This window comes from Pinus tabuliformis, chromosome 5_2 (assembly GCF_031772625.1).
Source record: "Pinus tabuliformis cultivar Carrire ecotype Pingquan chromosome 5_2, CPIR1, whole genome shotgun sequence".
Taxonomy (NCBI): domain Eukaryota; kingdom Viridiplantae; phylum Streptophyta; class Pinopsida; order Pinales; family Pinaceae; genus Pinus; species Pinus tabuliformis.
The window spans coordinates 46,902,878-46,928,794 of record NC_142306.1 but is presented as its reverse complement, the minus strand read 5'-3'; the positions used below and the strand labels follow the sequence as shown (position 1 = coordinate 46,928,794).

The following is a 25,917-nucleotide window of genomic DNA, read 5'->3' as shown; positions in this document are numbered from 1 at the left end:
TAAAATAATTTTAAATTCATATAATTTCACTCAAATTTTGTTTTTAGTTTTTAAAATAAGATTATTTTGTTTAAATAAAAATATTAATAATTATTTCTTTCATGTTCTATTTACAGTTAAAATATAGGCCCCTAAACACTATTTGAAGTTCTTTTAGATGTGTGAAGTTCTTTTAGATCTGTGAGGGATAATTAGTTCTTTCATGTTCTATTTACAATTAAAATATAGGCCCCTAAACACTATTTGAAGTTCCTTTAGATCTGTGAGGGACCCTATGGATCTTAAAGATGGGAAATGTGTTTATGTCATCCATGCTCCTGTGGGAGGGGACTCTGTATAATGGTGAAACTGCCTCCTCAATAAATCAGAGAATTCAGGAACACACAACCGACATCAAACATAGGAGGTCTTGCTCCTTAGCTTTGGCCGAACATGGAGAAGACAAAACATCACATTTGCATTGAAGAGGCTAGGGTCATTGCAAGGGTTCGGAGAATTCAATTACACACAACCGACATCAAACATAGGAGGTCTGGCTCCTTAGCTTTGGCCGAACATGGAGAAGACAAAACATCACATTTGCATTGAAGAGGCTAGGGTCATTGCAAGGGTTGATCATTTTCATCACCATAAATTCAAGGAAGCCATGAAAATTGAAAAGAGACCTAATGGTTAAAATATAAGTAGGTGTTGGATCCCTGCTTATTTTCTTAAGTTTTTAGAATTTATATTTTTACTTTATTATTATTAATAATTGATTTTTTCTTGATTTATTATTATTATTATTATTATTATTATTATTATTATTCTTTTTCTCTCTTCTTTTTCTAGTTAGAATTTCAGAGATTTCTTTTATTTTTATTTATTTATTATAGGTTAGGTTATTTTTATTTTTGTTTATCTTATTTATCTATTTTCTTATTATTATTTTTATTATTTTATTGTTTGATTATTTAGGTTTGACCATTTTATTTCATTCATTTTATTGCCTTTTTCTGCTATTTGTTTACTTTTGACTAAAAAGAATTAAGTTAATTTAATTTGCTATGGTTATTTTCTTTATATTATAAATTTATTAATAATAGATATTTATTTTTGGTCAACTAACTTTTATATTTAGTAAACATTTTTCTCTGTCTATTTAATTTGATGCCAAGATATGGTTCTTCATCTTCTCAAAATATGATTTTTCATCTAGTCCTGACTTGATGCCAGCATATGATTTTTCATCTAGTCTTAACTTGATGTCAAATATGGTACACTAAAAATCTCTTCTATGATTTTTACACAAAAATCACATAGGTCTAAATTCTAACCTAACAAATTGTATATGCATATTAGTCTACACCAACGAATAAAAATACTCTGTTTGATAGATGTAACTTAAAATTCTTGATGTCAAATATGGTACACTAAAAATCTCTTCTACGATTTTTACACAAAAATCACATAGGTCTAAATTCTAACCTAACAAATTGTATATGCATATTAGTCTACACCAACAAATAAAAATACTCTGTTTGATAGATGTAACTTAAAATTCTTTTACTAACAATCGCAGGTAACTTTGAACTAAATAGGCAATTCAGCTTTTGAAAATTGTGTACATAAAACTAATGGCAATTCAACTTTCCGAAAATTGTTTGCACATTTATGGTGACATTTTAGCATATTCATCACTGGTCTACTGAAACAAATAGAAGTATTCTGTTTTCGAAATGTAAAACCCTGATTCAGTAATTCTTTGACTTATTAAACACTGGTTTTTAAACCCTGCCATAACCATTGATGACATAGACGACCTTGTCTGTGAATGATAATTAGTGTCGCCTGTGCAATGCGATGAAATCAATTATAAAGATAGCATCCCAAGAAGCCTAAAACACGACATTCCCATATACATACCTGTGCCCGGAGGTCCTTGAATCAAAGCTACTCGATTTCTGAGAGCAAGTTTAATTGCTTTAATTTGACTGTCGTCGAGGCTGGTTTTATATCCAGATTTTATCAAGTTGTCCAACTCATGGACCTGACATCTGATGGCGTTTCCCTCGTTATACTTTTGGACCGAACTATCACTGGAAATGTTTGCTTCGTTATAGCCCTGGACCGAACTACCAGTGAAAACGCTGGACATAAAACTCAAGCTTCTCATTTTGATATTGCTTGTGTTTTCAATTGCAGGGCTTTCCTTCTCTTCGTTAAATATACACCTCCAGTTCAGCGTAGTCGTCGGAGTGAGATAAGCTGGAGGCTTATTTGGCCATTCTGCGTATACAAGCTCTTCTGTGATAGGAAAATTTTCCATATCTTTCTCCTGCAATGCTTTCAATACAGGCTGATAGGCCTTGTAAAATGTAGGGCTTTCAGCTATCACAATATTCGAGCTCGCACACAAGAGTCGGCCAATTGCTTGGATCTCCACTTCTCCAGTTCCGCCTCTTCCATCCACAATCCCAATTCCTACAAACATGATCATTTCATTTACATAATCTTGACAGTGAGCCACAACGCCCCAAATTGGGGACTCAAAGTTCCCTCCATCATCTGAGAGGCAAAGAAGGCTTCCGGACAGTGGACCCTTATAATTCTTCAGCTTTTCTACATGTATAGCCATAGTTATGCTATAATAGCTTCAACCGAAATGGATTCCCAGAACATAACCATTTTTCCAAATCTTCACGTGCCTTGGCGCACCCTGTAACGACTTCTTGCTTAGAGCAGAGATACCCTTCTTCAAACCCCAGAAGCAATCCTCGTGGAGCAATCGAAAATAAGTGTCCATGTACACATCAATAGAGCCATAGCTTCCCTTCTTCTTAACACAATGGAGCCCCTTCAAACAATTTCCCAAAGCCTCGTCATTTGTTTGTAAACCTGTAATTTCAGGTAACAACGGCACTTCATTCCATGGAAGATTAGCGTTCGTTAAGGAAATTGCATTTCCCGCCTGAGTGGTGAGCAAACCCAGAAGGAACTGACAGTGGCAATCAAGGTTTTCTCCGCTCTTTATTTGAAACACCATGTCGTTCAACAACGGCAAAACATCAGAAACTGTTTCAGTACAGTGTTCTGCCAGGGGTATCATGAACTTCTTGAGCAGCTTTTATGCTAAAGCTGAGTTGAATATATCTACAATATACTCTTTCAGAGACCAATGCAAGGGAGTAGTACCACTGAAAAGCCTATAGAACTGCTTCAACCTTGCAGTATATAATTCTGCCTTGTTGCCATGAGAGATAATGTTAACGAACTCTAATACAGAGTATACAAGATTAAAACCTGGCTTCTGCAAATTTAATACCTGCAGAAATCCAGCTGAGCATTTTGTAATATCTCGCAGAACATTGCTTCCAATACCTGCTCGGCATTGGCTCAAAAGCGTCTCCAATTAAAAAGCTAAAGCTTCTGAACTTCTTGGAATGCATTGCACTAAGCGGGCATAAATTGCCCTTGGCTTGTCTGTTGTTTCATTGGAAACAAATTCAAAAATATCCCCTGCTTCCAGCTGGAGCATGCCTGTCTCTACATTGGACGTGCCTTCAAATCTAAAATAGACGTTGTTTGATTGAGCCACAGTTCCAATGGGAGCAAGGAAGCCATAGCCCTGTGTCAAATCCAAATTCAAGACCTTACCCCACTGCAAGGCTGATGCCCTTACCCTGAACCGCTCTTCTGGACGAGCTTGTGTATTGGTGGGGGCAGGATTAGAACCCACATTAGGCCGTTTCCATGACTGACCCCCTGAAGAAGATGACCGTTTCCATGACTGAACCTCACTGGAAGAGTTTGGGTGCCTCCAGGAGCTTTGATCTCCATTTTGTGATCTTGTTTGCCAAAAATCATCACTGCTGCTTTGCCAAGATCCATACTGTGATCGTCTATCACTCTGTTTGTCATAACGCTTACAATCAGTAAACAATGGCACAATTGGAAAATTGTGCCATTTTTTACCTGATTGTATGTGTTTACCTGTGTGGGTTTAGGATAATTATTGAGTTTTGGTTGTTTTTGGCTATATTTGTTGGAAATACTGAGAGGGGCGGTGAATCATTATTTCTTTTCAATTGTTATTTTACCAGTTAAAACATTTATATTCAGAACACAAGATGAACAACAAGAATAAATGCTTTTATTAATATAATCTTTGCAATAAAATAGATACAGTATATATATGATTCCAATCTATTGCCAAGCACCAACTTGGACTTTTGTGAGGCTCCAACCTCTAGAGCACCAACTTTGTTTTGTCAAGGCACCAACCTTGGACTTAGGAGCACCAACTCCCAAGACACCAATCCTTCCAGTTTTGAGGCACCAACCTCAAGGGCTCAACCCTCTGCTGCAAACTGTCTGGATCTGATTTGTCAAGGCACCAACCTTAGATATAGGAGCACCAACTCCAAGGACACTAATCTTTCAAACTTCTAAGGCACCAACCCCAAGGGCTCCAACCCTCTTGTCAAGGCATGTTTGATAGTAATGTTCTGCTCTCAGAACTCTTCTTTACTGAGTTCTGTTTGTTTACGGCTTCATTGTAGTCTCCATGCTATAGCATCAATAGCAATCAGTCTTCATATGAAGAAGTCTATACAACTCTTCATACTGTCACACAGAGTTTGCAATAGCCCTCATGATCTTTGATAATGTCTCCACGCAGCTTTAGTGAGTCTACTATTAGTTGCACTAAGCTCTGATTAATTTATCATTGGTCTGAACCTTTCACAGGTTAGCCTGATCAACAGAGTTGCTCATCCGTCAACTTCCTCCTGTCCTACTGGACCTTCGGCTTCCTCTTGTCCTGCTGGACCTTCGACTTCCTCTTGTCCTGTTGGTTCACCGCTACCTCTGTTTCTTCTAGTTTTTCCAACCTCTAAACTTTCCTTGTTCTCTGTTTTATATTCCTGATACCCCTGACCTTTGGCTTCCTTTCTCCGCTAGCTCTTCGGCTTCCTCACCGCTCGCTTGATCTTTCAGCTTCCTCTGTGCTCACTCTTCGGCTTCTTATGTCTAATATACATTAATTGTTCATGGAAACCATATAAGAGAGACTATAGCCATATAGAGGTCCCAAATGCCACGTCATCCTTTTATCGCAATCGCTGCTTTAATATGACAAGGCCTTAAGCCTTTAAACCCAGGACCATACAATATATCGGAATACAAGGATGCACAGGAAATACACTAAAAATACACCCTTCGAACACATAAGGACGAACTTCAAATGCATTATGCCCGCATATATAACTTCATCGAGTCCGCACCTTCACAACTTTATCGTAATCGGCAGATTTTCACATAACATAGCTAATTCCCTGATACCCGGACGCGATATTACTTTAAACTGTTTTTAATAACTCCGTCAGGTCCATATATATATATATATATATATATATATATATATATATATATATATCGCAACCGGCGCTTTCAATGTGGCAAGGCTTTACAAGAGGCTTGCGATATGCGACGGATGCGATAATATATTAAGTCATATTGCAATGGTCCAGTTAGGTCCGTATATATATTGCTATCGCAGTTTTAACATGACAAGGCTTAAAACACTGCGATACATAACTCCCGATATGGCGGATGCGATATATCATTAGGGCGCGATATAATAGGACCATCGGGTCTGCAACTGTATATCGCAATTGGAGATTTCAGGGGCGACAGCCCTTTGAGACTAGCGACACAGCACATGCGATATTACATTAGGGCAGTTTATAATGGAGCCGCGGGTCCGCGTTATTATCGCATCTATATAATATATATGCTCCTCTGTTCTTAACTTTGGTTAATGCGGACTTAACCCATAACCCTTTATCCCCTGTAATTCTATTATAACCCTCGTATAATGGGAATATATACAAACACATGGGAACTTTCATTTTCTTCTTTTCCATAGCCTTGGCGCGTTTATCGATGCTTACCTTTATTAGGCTCATTCTCCACCGTAAATTTACTCGCGCTAAATTCAACGGCTTGCATGAATTTCGGGTGAGCAATTTGCAAGGGAAATAACCACCCGAAAAAAGTGGTTTTCTCTCTCCACCCTTGTGCTACGTGTCGCTCGGTTAATGGAATCAGATGCTCTCCTCTAAATACCACTTACCGCCTAGCGTCCGCACAAAAACCACTGTCACTGTTACAAATCCGCCTTTTGGAATATAACCACGTGCATTCACTTTGAATTTAACCCGATATATACTCCTCCGCTCTTTTCTAGTATGATATGACTCCGCGATGGCTTTCGATGCACTGCTCCAATAGCTCTTCTCTAATATTCTTCTGATATCGCATGATATGGCTCCTCTATTAACTGCTCTTCCGCTGGCTTCTCCTCCTGATGCGTGTTCCTCTTTGTTTCTTCTAATGAACAATATGGCTCCTCTGTTAACTGCTCTTCTGCTTATGCTCCTTCGATATGTGTTTCTCTTTGTTTCTTGTTGCTTCCAATGACCTCTTCCTTTTTGCGGGACTTCTTGGGCATATAATACATGCGATACTCCCAATATGGCTCCTCTTGCTTCAATAGGTCTTCCTTTGGCTTTGCAATGTCTTTAAATGAACTTCTCTGATACTCCTATGATGTGTTAACTCTTCTAATACTCTGCAATACTCTTAAGCATAAGCGATAGCTTTGATATGCCTCCTTTATTAACTCCTCCATTAACAGACTCTTACTCATGGCTTGGCTTTCCTGATGGCCTTGCTCCTTGGCTTCTTGCTCCTATTTCTTCATGGATCTACTTTGCTTATCCTTGGTTTCATATCATCATTTAGTATCCTAGAATATTTCCATATAGACATACTCCTGTTGCTTCATGGATCTGCTCTACTTGACTTCACATCATTGTTTATTGTCCAGAATATTGCCATATTTACATCAATGACAACCTAGATTAAGAATCTCCCCCTTTGTTATTGATGGCAATATTCTTCTTCTCTCCCCCTTTGACATTATTGACAAATGAGTGCTCAAGGACTCCCCCTGTCAAACTACTACTCTTATTCATGAATAGTAGATCTTCATGGATCTGTTACTCCCCCTGTCATAGTGCTCTTCTTTTTACTCAAGATAAAAGGATTGCTGCAACTAGCACATTATCCCCTCTTCATGTCTCAGAACTACTTTATCATGGCTTCAACAATGCTTAGAGATTCTTCACTTCAATGCTTCTAAACAGATTGCAAATAGCTACACACCAAATTTTTAAGTCTAAGTTTTTATGCTTCAATCCATATTTTGTTGTCTTCCCCAGTCAAAATTAAGAGGCATTCACAGTTCGAATCAAGATAAAATGCCACTGAAATTGTCTTTCTTTCTATCTCTCTTTATATCAGATTTCCTTTGTATTTATGTGCTTCTTCTTAAGTTACTGAGCTATATTCGACTACACAACATTCTCCTTTCTATAGTCTTTTGATGAGCCATCTTTTCCTTGTGTTCTTGAAAAAAAAAATCTCTGCAAGTTATCTCCACAAGCAGATTTTGATATCCAATCTATGACTGTCTTTTAAATTCTTTTTACTGATTGGCATCTTTTTGCAATGCTTTAGTTTTGTTAGATGCTGCCAACTACTCTTGCTTCATGCTTCATTCCCAGATTTATCTGTTTGTTTGAAGGTTGCCTCTATTTGTGTCCATAACCTACCTATTCTCACATCAAATCCCTGAGTCGAAACATTTAACATCTGTGATATTAGCACCATATTTATTTTCCCTATTTCTCTAGTATTAGAGGAACTTCTTTGTTGCTCCAATTACTACTTAGTGATCAAGTGGAAAACATCTTCAACAACAGTTCAAAGAATATTTAAGAGATCAATTCTTTAATGGGATGCTCCTGAGAGATGATCTTTATCAAAGAATGATTGTTAATATAGCTCAATAAGGATTTCATAAGGACCCTTTCACGAATAGCTTTTGCAATAATGATCAAGAATCATAGGCTCCCCCTAACTGTATGCATCATCTCTTTTGCAGAGTCTTCCCATCAAATGCTTAGATTGTCAAAAATCAAGCCAATAACATGTGTTGTTGGTTGGAGAGTTCAAGGGACATTCGGATTGTATTTGCTTCCTTCTCCATACTTGTGTAACTTTCTTCTTTTGCATGGTTCTAGCTTGTGTAAGAGCCCAATTTAAGTTACAATCACATGTCATATGACCAATGTTATGACACTTGAAGTATTCTACATTGTTCATGAATAAGAATTCATGATTTCTTCCTGCAAAATTGTTGCTTGGAGATTGTTGGGGACCATAATATTTATTTTATGATATTCTTTACAATCTTTTGCCATGTGACCAAAGTTTGTGCAAGAATAAAAATAACCAAGAAATAAACTTTGGTACCTGGGGGATGGAGATTTCCTTGATGTGCTTCTGAAGTCTTTCTGTTTTGAGATCCTTTAATGATAACCATTGCTTCTGGCATCCTTGACATTATCTACATTTCTTCTTGGAGCAAGATTTATTCCATTGTTGCCTTGATTTTTCTCCTTGTCTTTGTTAGAACTGGGAGCATCACCATTTCTTTATGGCTTCTTCACATCCTTTTTGTTTGAAGCATTATCATTCTTGTTTGAGGATTCACCTGCATACCCGAGACGTGATTTATCAAATGGACATCTTTGATGACTGAGCATGTCATCCAAGGCTTGAAAGCTCTTCAAGGTTTCGTTCATCTCTTCAACCTTTTTCCTGAGGAAGACAATCTCTTCTTCCAATATTTCACACTCATTATTCTTCTTAGCAAGTTGTTTCTCAGTTTCTTCCTTGATATGAGCAGCTTCATTTGCTTTTATTTTAAGGGAGATGATATCTGACTTCATTTTGAAGATTTCTTCATTTTCCTTTGTTAGACTTCTCTCCATTTCTTCCTTGATCCTTGTAGCTTTACATGTTTTGGCCTTGAGAAGTTTGATGTTATATTTTAATTTGAAGATTTCTTCATCCTTTTCTTTTAGTTGACATATCATGGTGTTTCTCTCCTTTTCTGCTTCGTCGACCTGTTCTTCTATGATTGCTAATGCTTCCATTTTCTTCTCAGCTCCTTGTGCTAATTTTCTTGCTTCTTGTAGTTGACTTGACAAGGTATCTTCCCGTTTCTTTGCTTTATCCAATTGATTTGTCATGGATATGAATTCTTCATGCTGCTTTCTTTTGCTTTAATGAAATTCCTTCTAAAGCTTGGAAAGCTCTTCATCCCTTTCTTGTACTTGAAGTTGGACAAGGTCACCTTTCTTCCTTGTTTGGTCTTGGTCACCAACTAGTGCTTTCTTCTTAAGTTCCTTGTTTTCCTTTTTCAAATTGATAATCTCTTCCATGGCAGCTGTAAGTTGAGCGAGGAGATCTTCTACAAAATATTTTTCATCCTCTTCATCTTCTAGATCTTCTTTAGCCTTGATGTCATCATTCTCATTTTCAGCTTCTGTAATGGGTTCTGGATTTCCTTCTTGATTTCCATCATCTTCTTGACTGATGGTCATGGTCAATGCTCCTTTTGAGTGAAGGTCATGAAGTTTGTCCCATATACCCTTTGCTGATGAATATTTTCCTAAATTGTTCTTTATAGAATCAGGTAGCCCATTCAAGATTGCCTTCATTGCTTTTTCATTGTACTCCTTGGATTCTCCATCCATCATGCTATCAACAATTACTGATTTCCATATTTCAATGCCTTGAGTCTTTAAGAAATTCCTCATTCTTGCTTCCCATATATTAAAGTTCCCATTGAACCATGGAGCCTCCTCAAATTGATTGTCTTCTATTTTAGTGGTAGAGGGAGACACATCCTTAGGAGGATTGGAGACTTTCTTCCTTGACTTCGCCATTTGTATTCTAAAGATCAACCTTCAAGCTGTTAGGCTTTGAATGACGGTACTGGCTCTGATACCAATTGTTGGAAATACTGAGAAGGGAGGTGAATCAGTATTTCTTTTCAATTATTATTTCACCAGTTAAAACATTTATATTCAAAACACAAGATGAACAGCAAGAGTAAATGTTTTTATTAATATAGTCTTTGCAATAAAATAGATACAATATATATATATATCTATATATATATATATATATATATATATATATATATATATATATATATATGATTCCAATCTGTTGCCAAGCACCAACTTGGACTTCTATGAGGCTCCAACCTCCAGAGCACCAATTCTGTTTTGTCAAGGCACCAACCTTGGACTTAGGAGTACCAACTCCTAGGACAACAATCCTTCCAGTTCTGAGGCACCAACCTCAAGGGCTCCAACCCTCTGCTGCAAACTATCTGGATTTGATTTGTCAAGGCACCAACTCCAAGGACACCAATCCTTCAAACTTCTGAGGCACCAACCCCAAGGGCTTCAACGCTCTTGTCAAGGCATGTTTGATAGTAATGTTATGCTCTCAGAACTCTTCTTTACCGAGTTCTGTCTGTTTACAACCTCACTATAGTCTCCATGCTACAACATCAATGGCAATTAGTCTTCATATGAAGAAGTCTATACAACTCTTCATACTGTCCGCATAGAGTCTGCAATAGACCTCATGATCTCTGATAATGTCTCCACATAGCTTTAGTGAGTCTACTATTAGCTGCACTAAGCTCTGATTAATTCATCACTGGTCTGAGCCTTTCACAGGTTAGCCTGATCAACAGAGTTGCTCGTCCATCGGCTTCCTCCTGTCCTGTTGGACCTTCAGCTTCCTCTTGTCCTGCTGGACCTTCGTCTTCCTCCTATTCTGCTGGACCTACTGCTGCCTCTGTTTCTTCCAGTTTTTCCAACCCCTAAACTTTCCTTGTTCTCTGTTTTATATTCCTAATACCCCTGACCTTTGGCTTCCTTTCTTCATTGGTTCTTCGACTTCCTCAATTCTCGCTTGATCTTTCAGCTTCCTCTGCGCTCATTCTTGACTTCCTCTATCTAATATACATTAATTGTTCACAGAAACCATATAAGAGAGACTATAGCAATATAGAGGTCCCACATTCCACGTTATCCTTTTATCGCAATCGCCGCTTTAATATGACAAGGCCTTAAGCCTTTAAACCTGGGACCATACAATATATCAGAATACAAGGATGCACATGAAATACACTGAAAATACACCCTCTGAACACATAAGGCCGGACTTTAAATGCATTAATATCGCAATCAGAGGTTTCGAGGGTGACAACCCTTTGAGACTAGCGACACAGCGGATGCGATATTACATTAGGGCGGTTTATAATGGAGCTGTGGGTCTGTGTTATTATCACATCTATATAATATATATACTCATCTGTTCTTAACTTTGGTTAATGCAGACTTAACCCATAACCCTTTATCCCCTTTAATTCTATTATAACCCTCGTATAATGGGAATATACACAAACACACAGGAACTTGCATTTTCCGTTTTTCCATAGCCTTGGCACGTTTATTGATGCTTACCTTTATCAGGGTCATTCTCCACCATAGATTAACTCGCGCTAGATCCAACGACTTGCATGAATTTCGAGTGAGAAATTTGCAAGGGAAATAACCACCCGAAAAAGTGGTTTTCTCTCTCCACCCTCGTGCTACGTGTCACTTGGTTAATGGAATCGGGCACTCTCCTCTAAATACCACTTACCGCCTAGCGTCCGCCTGAAAACCACTGCCACTATTACAAATCTGCCTTTTGGAATATAACCACGTGCATTCACTTTGACTTTAACCCGATATTATATACTTTAACTTGTTATATGTGGTTATATAATTTAACCCGATATATACTCCTCTGCTCTTTTATGGTCTAATATGACTCCGCGATGGCTTCTAATGCACTGCTCCAATAGCTCTTCTCTGATATTCCTCCGATATCGCATGATATGGCTCCTCTATTAACTGCTCTTCCGCTGGCTTCTCCTCTTGATGCGTGTTCCTTCTAATGAACAATATGGCTCCTCAGTTAACTGCTCTTTCGCTTATGCAGCTCCGATATGTGTTTCTCTTTGTTTCTCGTGGATTCTAATGACCTCTTCCTATTTGCGGGACTTCTTGGACATATAATACATGCGATACTCCTAATATGGCTCCTCTTGCTCCAATAGGTCTTTCTTTGGCTTTGCAATGTCTTTCAATGAACTTCTCTGATACCTTCATACCTTGATGGCTTCTGATATCTTTTCTGATATGCCTCTCTTGCTCTGATATTCTGCAATACTCCTCTGATGTGTTAACTCTTCTGATACTCTGCAATACTCTTAAGCATAAGTGATAGCTTTGATATGCCTCCTTTGTTAACTCCTCCGTTAACAGACTCTTACTCATGGCTTGGCTTTCCCGATGGCCTTGATCCTTGTATTCGTGCTCCTGTTTCTTCATGGATCTACTCTGCTTCTCCTTGGCTTCATATCATCATTTAGTATCCTAGAATATTGCCATATAGACATACTCTTGTTGCTTCATGGATATGCTCTACTTGGCTTCACATCATTGTTTACTGTCCAGAATATTGCCATATTGACATCAATGACAACCTAGATTAACAGTTCTATGTGTTTACGCTATGCTTGGCTGTGCTCATTCAGTCGGCTAGGGTTTATGCAAAATTTACTGAAAAATGCTTAAATTTTTAGCTGTAAATATTAGGTATAAGTCCTATCATAGTGAACTCAAGAATATTTCCAATTTCTGAATTAATTTTGTATATAAACTTCCAATATTGGAGAGTAATTTTCTTTAAAATTAATGTTCAGATGTGATATTATTCAGAGCCTCTTGTGATAAATTTAGGATAGTATATGTTAATTCTTGTGTGATTTGGTGGTTTTGGGAATGTCCCATTTTTTGTCATGGATGGAAAAAAGGTGTTTTCATTTCTGGGGTTGTGCTTCTCTTCTAGGGATGTGATGTGCTTATTTATGGGTGAATTCGCAAGTATACTAAGAGCATAGGATTGACTGGAAAGGGCAGAGTGAGCATTGTTGTTATGGAACAATATTCCCTGAAGTTTTTGTTTGTGCATATAGTAGACTGCCTCTTTATATGCATGGGAAGTTTCATGCATTTGGAAGAACTCTTTGGGAATGTGGAAGGGATGTCTGAATTGAATTGAGATTGTATTTGAGGTAGTATCGGTCATGGTAAATTTTAGGGGTGAATTTTAGCGCAAGGGCGAAATTTAAGGGGTTTTTCATTTTAAAGGGGCGAAATTTTTATAAAACACTCATTTCATATATTTAGCCCAAATTTTATTTAAAATATATATATATATATATATATATATATATATATATATATATATATATATATATATATATTTCATTTTAGCCCAAAAAAAGGGGCAGATAAACTATGAAAAGACTCATTTGACCCGTTTCACTTGGTTTTGGAGGTTATATTCCATTACAATCACCCAATTTTCTACTTTGCAATGTTAAATTCGTTTGCAATCACCCATTTTCTGGTTTGGAAGGTGGTTTGGGAGGTGGTTTGGGAGGTTGTATGTGGTTTCTTCTGTGAACGACTCCCTGTTTTCAAATTTGGTTTTCATCGATGGCAAGGTTGTAAATAAATAAAAATAAAGTGGAGGTATGGTAAATATATATATATATATATATATATACTCCATAAGTAATCTTATATTTACGAACACGCAAGGGTGTAAATAAATAAAAATATAAATAAATTGGAGGTATGGTAAATAAATAAAAATATAAATAAACTAGAGGCATGGTAAATAAATAAAGCCTCTTTTTATATTTAGTCCATAACCCTCTTTCTATTTAAGAAATCTCAAAAAGAGGTTTTATTTAAGTGAAACCTATGGGCCAAATACCATATTTATAAAAGAGGTATGGTAAATTAATAAAAATATAAATAAACGAGAGGTATGCTAAATAAATAAAACATTTTTTTATATTTACTCCATAAGTCACCATATATTTATGAACACTCAAAAAGTGTGTTATATTTAGGTGAAGCCTATGGGCCAAATTATTATTAATGCGATGCAAAAAAAAATTATTAACCCTAATATTAGTATTAATAAAAATAAAGATGGCACATGATATTGACCCATGGTATTCACGTGGAATGTAGCCTATTTAAAAGGGGGAATTAAACCAACATAGATCCATCTATACTCTGGATCTACTAAACCCCGAGAGGGATCAAGTATTGTAATATGAAAACTAGCATAGAGTGAAAAAATATTTGATCCCTCTCGGGGATTGGTAGATCAAGAGTAAAAATGGATCTTGTAATTTAATGTCACTTAAACATCTTAACTTGGTTAAAATAAATAAATAAATAAAAATAAAAATAAAAAAATCAATTATTAATTTTATTAGTTTTATAAATTAGCAATAGTAATTTTTAAGCTCCAGGTTTATGATAACCCATGGCATTGACCCATGGTAATACCATGGTATTCATGTGAGCACAAACTATTTAAAGGGAAAATTCTATCAGCGTAAATCCATCTTAATTCCAGGTCTACCAAGTGTTGAGAGGGATAAATAGATTTCATCCCTCTAAGAGTGGTAGATGTGGAGTTAAGATGGACATAGGTTGGTTTTTATGATAATGAAGATATTAAATAGACTTAGGAAATTATATTGTAAAAAACATCTTGAGGTGCATGGTTAAAGCTACATTTAGTCATTTCACAAAATTTAGTTAAAAATACCAATATCTCCATTAATATTGGTTTTTCTTCTTTAACAAAAAAAAAATCAAAACAATGAAATCTTATCACTTTTTCCGCATCACCCTCGTAGAAGAGAGATAGTTGCTACCCAGGTTTCCCACCATTTTTCAAACGTTCTCAATATGATATCTTCATGAAAAATTTAAGGTATTGATGTTGGATTAGCTGTTTAACAAATATGCTAGTTTGTACAACCTTTCATCTTCTTTGTTATTCTTAGTTTGTCGTAATGATGTGTAGGGATTGGGCCACTGCACCATATTGTCCTAAAAGGCAGAGATTGTGCACCAAAAAAGAAATTAATCCACATGTTACAACGATGTTAAAAAATGCAAGACGTATGACGGTAATGAACTATGCTAATAAACAATTTAGATTGGGAGAGACGTAATTAAATTTTATTATTTAAGTGAACATTTCCAATTAAAATAATAATGAATCTACATTTATATATTTATATATTGATTGGAAGGCTTCTTACAATGGTCACTTCTTTCCATTAGATCCCCTTTAGGCTTTTGGGATACCTACTACTTTCTTATATTATATAGTTCGGGCTTACTACTTGTTGGCGTGTTGGCTTTTTTTGCCTTTTTTTTTTTAATCTAGCAGTTGGAGTCTATGGAATAAGAAAGAAATTTGATTTGCATTTTCTCATCCTGATAGGTAAATGTTTGTAAATGAATATTCCATCTTAGCAACTTTGTCACGAGGAAATTCTGTATATTTTGTTGTTGCCCAGTACAAAATCAAGCATTTTTTTTTTAACTCAACATTGGTTGCATTTAGGAGCAAAGAGTTGTCTCCATGTCTTCTTCACGCAAGAAAGTTGTATGGTCCAACGATCTTGCCATATGATTGTTGACAACTAGCTTGCGGTACAAAGCTATCTTTGATGATGAAGTAGTAGTAGTAGCTTGGCGGTGGGGAAGATTTGGAAAGTTAAATCTTCAATTAAATCCATGATTTTTATGTGGTTGGCCATAACAAATAATGTTTTGACATGAGAGGTTCTACAAAATAGGGTAAGGTAGGGTCCTGGAATTTGTACTCTATGCAAATGTGAAGGGGAAACAATAGACCACATGCTGGTGTTCATTTGTATTTTTTCTCAAGAGGTATGGCGTGTTATTCTCCCCTTATTTGAGGATAGGGTACTTGGCAGGATGCTTCCTTGTTGGAATATTTGATGATAGAGCACTCAAATAACATAGATCATTGCCCTTCATTGCCTCGAGAGCCATTTGGATAGGAAAGAAGGAATAACAATTTTGTAGACAAGGAGATCCCTCCTTTTCAGGTACATCATCAAATAAAATACCTATATGAAGGCATAAAAATGACTCCAAAGGTTAAAGTTCCAAGGTGCGTTGCAATATAGAGGTTGATAAAACCTATCCATGGCCTTTCTTTGTTGATGCTTGCCAAGGTGATATTCTTGTTATATATATATATATATATATATATATATATATAGTATCTGCGAATATGTGATATTCGTGTTCTATATATTATCTGTGATTCGAACCCAAGTCAGCTGCTCCTACATGTGTGATATTCTTGTTCTGTATATTATCTATGATTCGAACCCAAGTCAACAACGTGCAGGAGGCAAATTCAAATTGGTGCTGCTTTTGGTGTCTTTCATGTCTACCTCTGCCAGAGAATTATCCACAATACATCAAGTTTTGGATTCACATGTCTCCTGATATTTGATTATTTTTCACATTTTGAAGTGGGCACAGAGGATAGCTCTTGTTTCAGGTGCTCAATTATGATGCTCTTACCAATGATGAGGCTTGTAGCCAAGTTTTTGAAATACTTGGTGATAAAGATGCAAAAGTTTTTATAAACATGTTGAGTCTACCTCAAGGATGTTATCATCTATTAGGTGATGATGATGAACATGGCAATGCTACTTAAGAATATGCTAGAGCAATTCAAGAAAAAATAGTAGTTGTTGATGACAAAAACCACATACAAATTTTACAAATGCTAATCAAAATGAAATTGTTGAAATGAATACGATTGAAGGTGGTTGCGTGATGGGAAGCATTAATGAGCAATTTTCATTGCCAAGCCAAGTGACCCTACATGAGTGGTTAGCGGAAGCCATGATGAATATGAATTGAAATGATATTTACAAAGACTAATGAAGAAATCCTTAACATTCCTTTGTTCGTGCTGGGCCATAAGGTGTTCAGGTGGTGGGGACCAAAGTTACATAAAACTTTTATTGTTGGCCTATTAAACTCCATAATTCAAGGTAGGAACCACTTGTTGGTTGGGTAAGATACAACTATTCAGGTAAGATAAAGGAAGGTCGGTAAGTAAGGGGGGCCCTGTTTCATTTTTCTACTTGCATAAAGCCTACTTGAAGGGGAGGGACTTTAACACAATGACTCAAAACAGAAGATTGCATCATAAGAACACAGGTAAGGTTCATGGGTATGGGATTCCCTCAATTCAACACTTCATGACATGGTAGAATTACTTTCATAACTTATATATTTCTTGAAGAAAGAAGTGTAATGACCAAATATCATATGGAAGGATGAACTACTTGAAGGTCGATGACTTAAAAACTACCCAGAGAGCGAATGGAAGTGTTTATAAATTTCCCCTACAAATATAACAACTTCTCCTTACAATGAGGCTGCAAATTTGTAGAAGCAAGAAAGTCCTTTGTCACAGTTAGGTTGGCATTTGAGAAATTGGTTTGATATGGAATCAACAAGGTAGTGATGGAAACACTCAAGGAAACAAAAGTTGGGAGAAAAGTAAAACAAAATTTGTACAAACATTAATCTCTCATAGCTTGACAAAAGTGGTAAAGAAAAGATTAATCTCTCCTACCTTGACAGAACTGGTGGTCAAGATCAACACATACAAGAACTTTGTTGTGGAATATTATCAAAACTAATAGAATGATATGAAAGAGTGTATAGTAAGAACCTTGACAAACACGGCCACTGAAACTTGCAACATTGTTTGTAGAAAGAGAAAATTATGTTTCTTTTTTCCAAACATGTATGTTAGTATATTACAATTTAATGAATATGTTTTTCTATTATCATATATGGTTTCATACTTTAACAAAACATTCGCCAAGACTTCACAATGTTTTATTATTCAGTGAAATATTTGCCAAGATCTTACAAGATTTTATAATTCAGTGAAATATTCGCCATGACTTTACAAGATAATATAATCTCAGGAAAGATTCACCAAAAATATTATATATACATATTATATTATTGATAAAATCGCCTCCCATTTTTCCCATGTATCATGGGGATTTGCCCATTTATTATACATATAAATTTAGGGTGGTTCTTAAAATTTTCCCTGGTATCGACCCTTACCAAAGTGATAAGTTTTTATCTGTAGTACAATGTATACCACCCTTGAGGCGGATCTGATATAAATTATTGGTCTGATCATGTGTGTGATTTATATATTATATCATATTCTTATCTCGACTCTTTGCACTCAATGAAAAATCTAATGTGTTTTTTGCAAAAATTTCATGAGTTTGTGGCTCTGTGCAAGTGAAAGGATACTGAGTAAGGTACATGGAAGCCTATTTTTTCTCATCTGTGGTGGGGATTTACTTCTTCTATAATCATCACTAGGACTTTTATATGTTGTCATAGATAGTGGAAATGCATGGGATGTTGGTGTTGTTGAACTAGTTCACTACTATATATTTCTACACATATGAATGTGGAGCTTCCCTAGTTTTGATCCCTGAAAGGTCCAGACAAGCAAAAGGTGACAAAGCTTACAGCTAGAAATTTCGAATTCATTGTTTGATGGTATTTTCCTACTCTTGTAGGTCTTGAGTTTGGAAAATATGCCCTAAAGAATTAAAATCCCATGTGTAGGTTAGAGGTGATAAACTAGAACAAGGTTTTGTTTCATTTTTGTATTCAATGTGTGGAGGAAGTTGAGGTACAGAGGATGCACAATGAAAGCTTCACCTAGACATAAGAATCATGATTGAACACTTAATAATTGACTTACCATCTAGAATTATTATATACGTAAATATAATTAGAAAGATAATGTTAAGAATATTGATTGAATTATATCGATGACCCTATTAATCATGAAAAACCTCCAACTATAAATGATACATCCCTTTTCAGTAAATGTTGAACTAATAAGTTCTACAACTGTTTCCATTTTTTTTTTCGTGAAGTATGTGGAGAGTAATGACATTTGAGTTCTTGATCTTTTTTGTCATTTTGTACAGGAAAATTTCTCCCTCTAATTGCCTTACTTAAGGAAATGCACTTGATTTATGGCACAATGATTGAAGATATAGGAGCCATAATGTACAAACTATAGAATGGGTTTTTCATGATGCCCTCATTAGTTTTAATAATGATTCTTTATATTTAACAAAGGGAGAATAGGGTCACCTGTAAGAAGCCAATTAATATTGGGGTGAACATAGTTCAACCAAGGTAATCTACAACTCTTTCCACAACACTTAAGACCAAAAAAAGAGGAAAAACTAACTTCTCATCTTATTTATCATCATAACACAAGGCTACATATCTATCAATAACACTATTAGTACTTAATTATCATTCACCTACTTTTATCTGAATATTTGTTTAAGACTGTTAATTTTGTAGATCTGTGTTCATAGATGAATAATAGTTGTTGACTCTTCTTCACATATTGGTTACTTCTTTAGTCTTAAGAAGCCCACAATAGATCTTGGCTCTTCTAGCATGGTTGGGAAAAGGAAGCAAAGCCTTGTACTTCAATGTTTTTCTTTTTGTGATTTTGCATTGAAAATTCATTCTTTGCTTTTGCAAAACAATCCAAGCCTTACAACTTTTTCAATTACAAACATTTCAAGAATCCACGCCTAACATGGTTGGTTTTGTTACTATACTTAATATGTTGATTACTTGGAATCTATTATTGTAGCATTTCTTATTGTGTTGTTGTATTTTTGTAGGCATTGAGTGGTGGCTAATTAGAATCATGTCCAATCATGAGACATTTTAATTTTTTCATTGTGGGAGTTTGAAATGATTTTTACAAGCCTTGAATACATGTACTACATGCAAGATATAGAAAAGTTGGTTTAACAATTTGAATTCCCAAATCTAGGTTGTTATATTCTGGTGGTAGCCCATGGATTAACAATTAAAATCACTCATCTTTAAGGTAAAATGTGGTTATGGTTTTTGCTTAATTGAATTTATTTTTAGAAGTGTGAAGAGCATGATCAAACAAGGATTATGTATAATATGTATTGGAGCCCTAATTCCAGATCATCATCCTTCCAGATCATAATTCCAATTCAAATTCAATTTAACTGCATGGATCATCATAATTCCATATCATAATTCCAATTCAAATTCAATTTAACTGCATGGATCATCATAATTCCAGATCATAATTCCAATTCAAATTCAATTTAACTGCATGGATCATCATAGTTCCATATCATAATTCCAATTCCAATTCAATTTAGTTTATAGTTTAGCTTCTACTATGAAACCAATCAACATATTGCATCCTTACTAAATTCACATTTCGAATATTATGTTGACTTTCATCATAATTCTAGATCATAATTACAATTCAAATTGAATTTCATCATAATTCCATATCATAATTGCAATTCAAATTCAACTACCCAACAGAGCGAACGGACATGAACAGGTCCCAAACAGAAATGAACAGGTCCGAAACAGAAATGAACGTTTGGAATGAACTACCGACAGAGTAATCACTAAATGAAACCCTAAACCCTGCCAAATACCTGCTGAATCGGTTTTAATAGGTGGGCAACACGTCACTGCATGCACAGGACAGGTGTCGTTACAAAATTCACATTGCAATAGCGGTTACAAAAATTAATTCATGCCACCCCTATGCTTGATGGTCTCCATTTCTTGCATTTCCCATAATTGTTGAGTCTCCTGCCTAACCCAAGTATGGTGGACTACCCAAGATTGGTTGATTAGGATGTGCTTTAATGTTACCATATCCTTCCCTCCAATTTGCTCCTTGTAGCCATGGAGGGACTGAGTAACCCAAGTGTCCACTTGTGTTACTAACTCCAGCACTAGGTGTAGGTGTCATATAAACACAGTTTGGATTTAAACCTACACTAGTAGGGGTATATGAGGTGGCTAGAACACCTGGCTGATAGCGGGGGACTTGGATGTTAATCAGCTCTTGGTATGATGGTGTGTGCTCTGTAATATTGGTCCAGCATATTGGACATCATCCTATTTGCCTCAAATTGGCTTGGACCATAGAATTTCGTGCTTGTCACCCTCCTCCTATTTCCAACACTTCTTGAAACTTTCTTGCCTCCATCTCTTGCCTTGCCAATTGTTTTTTATGTTCCTTATCTTCCCTTGCTTTTTTTCTTTCCATCCTTTCCTTTGTTCGAGCTTCTGCTGCTGCAATCCTTACAACTCTCTTGTCCTTGACCAAATCCTTCTTTCTCTTTTTAGTTTCCTGAATTTCATTTTTTTTACATTCAGACTCAAAAAATAAATTCATATAATCTTCAGATGTGAGCAACTGTGAACTCCTCCCCAAACGAAGACAATCTGCAGTTGAGTGCCTTGATGAGGCCTTCACTCTCTCTACTGGTAGCTTTAGGAATGCACCAAGTAATCTGCGATTTTCCCCTTGCTCCCTAGGATCTGACACTTGGATTTCAGCCTCTGGTACAACTGATTGGCCCCCATTATCTTCTTTAGGTACCTCATGTTGAACAAGCTCCTCTTCCAATGAACCATTGTCCACAAAATAATGAACAAGTTCGGTGTTCAACTCTGATGGTTGTGAAGGCATGTCCATGCTTTCCTCATTGGTGGTAGATACGTTATGTGGGTTGATATTTATCATGGCCTTTGCCAACCATGAAGGTGGGCTTACCTAGGTTGGCATGCTCAATTGTTCATTTTTTAATCCTGTTGCATTATCATTTGAAATCAATTTTGCATTTTTATTCGCTTCATCAACTGCCTCATATGGAATATCACATGCAGAATTGACATGTGGTTCAGTAGGTGTGACAGCCTCCATGACATTGACAGTTGGTTCATGACTAAACTGTGTCTCATTCACTTTTTCATCATCATCACCACATAAGTGCCCTTCATAAAGGGACATTATACTTTCAGCAGCAACAACATCTTCTTGGGCATCAACATGGTCTTGTAAGTTCTCTACTTCTTGACCTTCCACATAAAATGATTGGCCACAACAAATATCATGCATGAGAGCATAAACATTAAGTGGCCATATACCAATCCTCCTAAATCTAGCCTTGATATTAGAAGGTGTGAGAGACATTTTTAATGCTTTACTTGCAAGCTCAGCTCACTCAAACCTCTTTACTTCCACCCTTGGATTCTTTTCCATCCACGAAGCTCGCTTGATCCTGAAATAATTCTTGAAAGGCCCAAACATGCTGACATCAAGAGGTTGCAATCTGTGAGTGGTATGAGCCGGTAATGTTAACAAGTCAATGCCAAAATTGTTGGCCTCCTCAATTGTTTGCAAAGCCATGTGGCTTCCATGGCCATCTAAAATCATTAGGTGTTTGTTTTCAGGTGAGACACCACCTGGTACAGATGCAGCAAAATGACAAAGCCAATTTAGGAATAGTTCGTTTATCATCCATGCATGGGGATGTGCTGCCACACACGCACTTGGTTCACAGTTATGTATATAGTTTTTTAGTTGTGTTTTACCTTTGAATAGGTAAAATCCTAGGATTGAAGAACCAATTGCATTGACACAAGAAAGTATAGTGATCCACTCCCTTCTCTTAGGAAAAATCTTAGGCACATTTATGCTCCCTATTTTCACAATTACCCGCATACCACAATTCCTTCTTGCCTGTAAGCCTGTTTCATCACAGTTCCATATATGGTCTGGGGCATATGAGTGTTGCTCATATGTAGCAGAAAGAGTGTTATAGAACTTGGACACAATTGTAGGGCGTAGATTTAAAGCCCTGTCTCTATCAAGACCCTCAACTATACATAGCACAAGATCTGGATGCCTTTTTTTAAATCCACTCCACCATGATTTACCAGGAAACCTATCTTTGAAGGGGTTTGGCCTCCCCTAATAGATTTGAGCTATTATGGATTTTAGTTGTATAATATCTAACCCATGTCCCAATTGGGCCATCTCCTTACACCACTCAACCACCTCGGCCTCCTTCTCTTCAGTCATAACTGTAACAGGCCCTCTATGCTTTGTATTAGTCAACCCATTTATCCAATAATGTATGTTAGAGGAAGAAATACCATGTTTTTTTGCAGAGGCACGGATTGAATATCCATTAAACTCGATGTCATCAATTGCAGCCTACATGTATTGCTTTGTCCAGCCTCTGATGGCACTGATTTTCTTTGTTTAACTTGCACCCTACACTATGGTTGAAGGCGGCTTCGTGGTTGATGGTGGGATAACATGATTTGCATCCACAATGCCCTTTTCAACGAAACTACTGGGTGCATTGTGAGCATTAACATCACCCCCCCATCCTCATCTGATGAAGTGGACTGCAGTTGGGCCCCCCTCGCCCCTCGCCTCCTCCTGTTCCTTATATGATATGCAATAGAAACTCTTGGCATGGCTGCAACAACTTGCAAAGTGACCACCAAATTTTGATTTTAAAAAACTGTATTAGAAAACAAGGAAATTCATTGACCTTTGCAATCAATGAGCAACAACAATCAGTGCTTTATCTTGGTTCTAAAAATCATGATTGGAAGGGTTTAAAGTTCTTTATTTGATTCTTATATGATTTTTATGAGTTATCAGAAAGAGCTATTCCTTTTAATTTTATAACAGGTTTGACATAACACAATTTCTATAACCCAACTATTTTGCCGTGTCCTCAAATGATTGTTTCTGGGACCTGGCATGTCTTTCTTCAATGAAACCAACAACAAGTTTAAGAATGTCTATTGTTTAACATCATTATGTCTTGTTAAAAGGGTCAGGTGGTATCTTGTAAGGGATTCATTCAGTGGTCTAAAGCTAACATGTTTAGCTCTAAAGAGTCAGTAAAGAAACACTTAAGTAAGGGAGAGGTGAGGAACGAAGTGACCCGGTCCTGCTTATGCTGATAAGAAGTCCTAATAGTGGTAGCTTACTTAAGGAAGGGAGAGTTGAGGAACGAATTGATCCAGTCTTGCTTATGCTGATAAGAAGTCCTAATAGTGGTAGCTACTCTACCAAGCGCTTAATTCAATAAGTAGCTACTCTACCAAGTTCTTAATTGAATAAGTAGCTACTCTAGCTCTGACATTTCACGGTTTTGGAGTTTATTATTGGAGAAAATGCTAATCTCAGCCCAAAAAGAAGGGAGACATTGTCCAAACTATCTCCTCTTGCACCATTTCACAGTCAAAATTCAAGCCTTTATGTTGCTCAATAATTGATGTTGTAAGTGTCTAGTAATAACTGGCTACCCCAAATAAGCAAATACAATGTTATTGAGTGCAACAAAGAAAAACTAGTAATAACTGGTAAATGAATCACACAACCAACAGCAACATTGGGTGAAAAGTGATTTCTAATTTGCAAGAAATCATAGCCCTGCTTTCCAATGCAAAAGAAGCTTCTATTAACTCAATGAGAGGCACTATTATGTTGATTTGGCTATCTTTTGACATGACTTGACTTGGTTTGGACCTTTGTATGTGAGCTCCCGAAGTCATGTGTGCATCCATAGCTCAATGATGGTTTTCTTAGCACATTCACACTTTGTGTGGAGAGAGAGCACTGCACCTTTGGACCAGTTGATGATGATGCAACCTTCAAAGGGGTTACATACAGAATTGAAGTTGGCTGGATCATGAGCTATCAGCACAATTTTAGTGATTCATTTACCACATCTAAAGGTCATTGTTGAGCATTTAAAATATATCCATTGCTTAGGTGTTTTACCTTGTACCATGTTGGGTTCTTGAGTTTTCCAAGTCTCTTTTATGTTTTATTTATAATAGAAATCGTAATGGAGACCCACACATGAAGGTAAAATTTGTGTGAGACAGTAAGTGTAGTTTTGGCATTATTTTAGATATTACAAAGAATTACATGCGTGCTAGAATAGTGGCAATGAAATTGGTTTCTAAATCAGTAAATCAATAATGAAATTGGTTGTAATGGCTTTAATTTACCTTTGTTTCTCAATAGAAATAACATTATTCATTATCCAACATAAATGGTAACATTATTCAACAAAAGCATTCCTCTATGTCTCCAACAACTAATGAATAGAGTGAATGTAACACTGTGCACACACTCAGTTTGTATGTTTCCAACAACTTATGAAACTTCTAAATAGAATGAATGTAATAATGTTTGAACACTTTGATTGCATATCTCCAATAGCTGATGAGTAGAATGAATGTCTGAAATGAAAATGAGTAAGAGTTGATGTTTTATAGTTTTTTCATATAGAATTTAATTGGTAGGGAAGTTTGGCATAGATTGCCATCTCCCAAATTCAAATGTGTGGCCTGGATTGATTTGTACATGATCAAATGGTTGATAATATTTGAAGGCTGATCCACGTGCTTTCATGTTTTTAATTCCTGAATTGAAAAGTATGATGTGTTGGTGACATTTATTGAGAATGTTGAGAATTGTGTGTTGAGTATTGAATGTTGTCATTTATTGTCTTTAATAGGTTGAATGGTTAAATACACATGTACATATGGCTGACACACATTTCACCTATTCTTGTGCAGGTATTAATAAGCAATGGGATGTGTTGCTCCAGTGGAAATCTGTAGGTGACTGTTTGATGGGATAGGTGTACTCCTGAATAGAATTCAATGGAATGTTTTGTAGTGCATTTTTCCTTATTTAGTAATTCAGAGTTGGAGATATTTGGGACATTATGTCTTGTCAATATGTGATGTTAAGGTTTGGTATTTGACACTTGTTGGCCAAATCAATATGTGGGTCCATTTTGGACTAAATTATATAACTTAATATAAAGTATTTATGTACAATTTTTTTTATGATTTATGAATTTTTTTTGATGGTTGTGTGGGACCAGTACTATAACTAGTATTGGTCCCTGCACAACAATAGAAGGTTCTCCCCTACCTGGGTTAAATATGCGGGTTAGTTATGTGTGCTTCGATGCGTTTTCATTTAATAGATTTGGTATACGATGCGTAACCATTTAATAGATTCGTGTAAAGTTAT

General features: G+C 36.3%; 1 long non-coding RNA gene across 1 annotated transcript in view; it reads left to right on the top strand.

The window, feature by feature from the left end:
- The window catches only part of LOC149157517 (uncharacterized), a 160,409-nt gene extending 134,785 nt beyond the window's left edge, over positions 1 to 25,624 (top strand). Inside the window, exon 2 of the long non-coding RNA XR_016261991.1 lies at positions 25,452 to 25,624. This is a non-coding gene — a long non-coding RNA (uncharacterized LOC149157517). The remainder of the gene's footprint in view (positions 1 to 25,451) is intronic.
- The last annotated feature ends 293 nt before the right edge of the window (positions 25,625 to 25,917 follow it).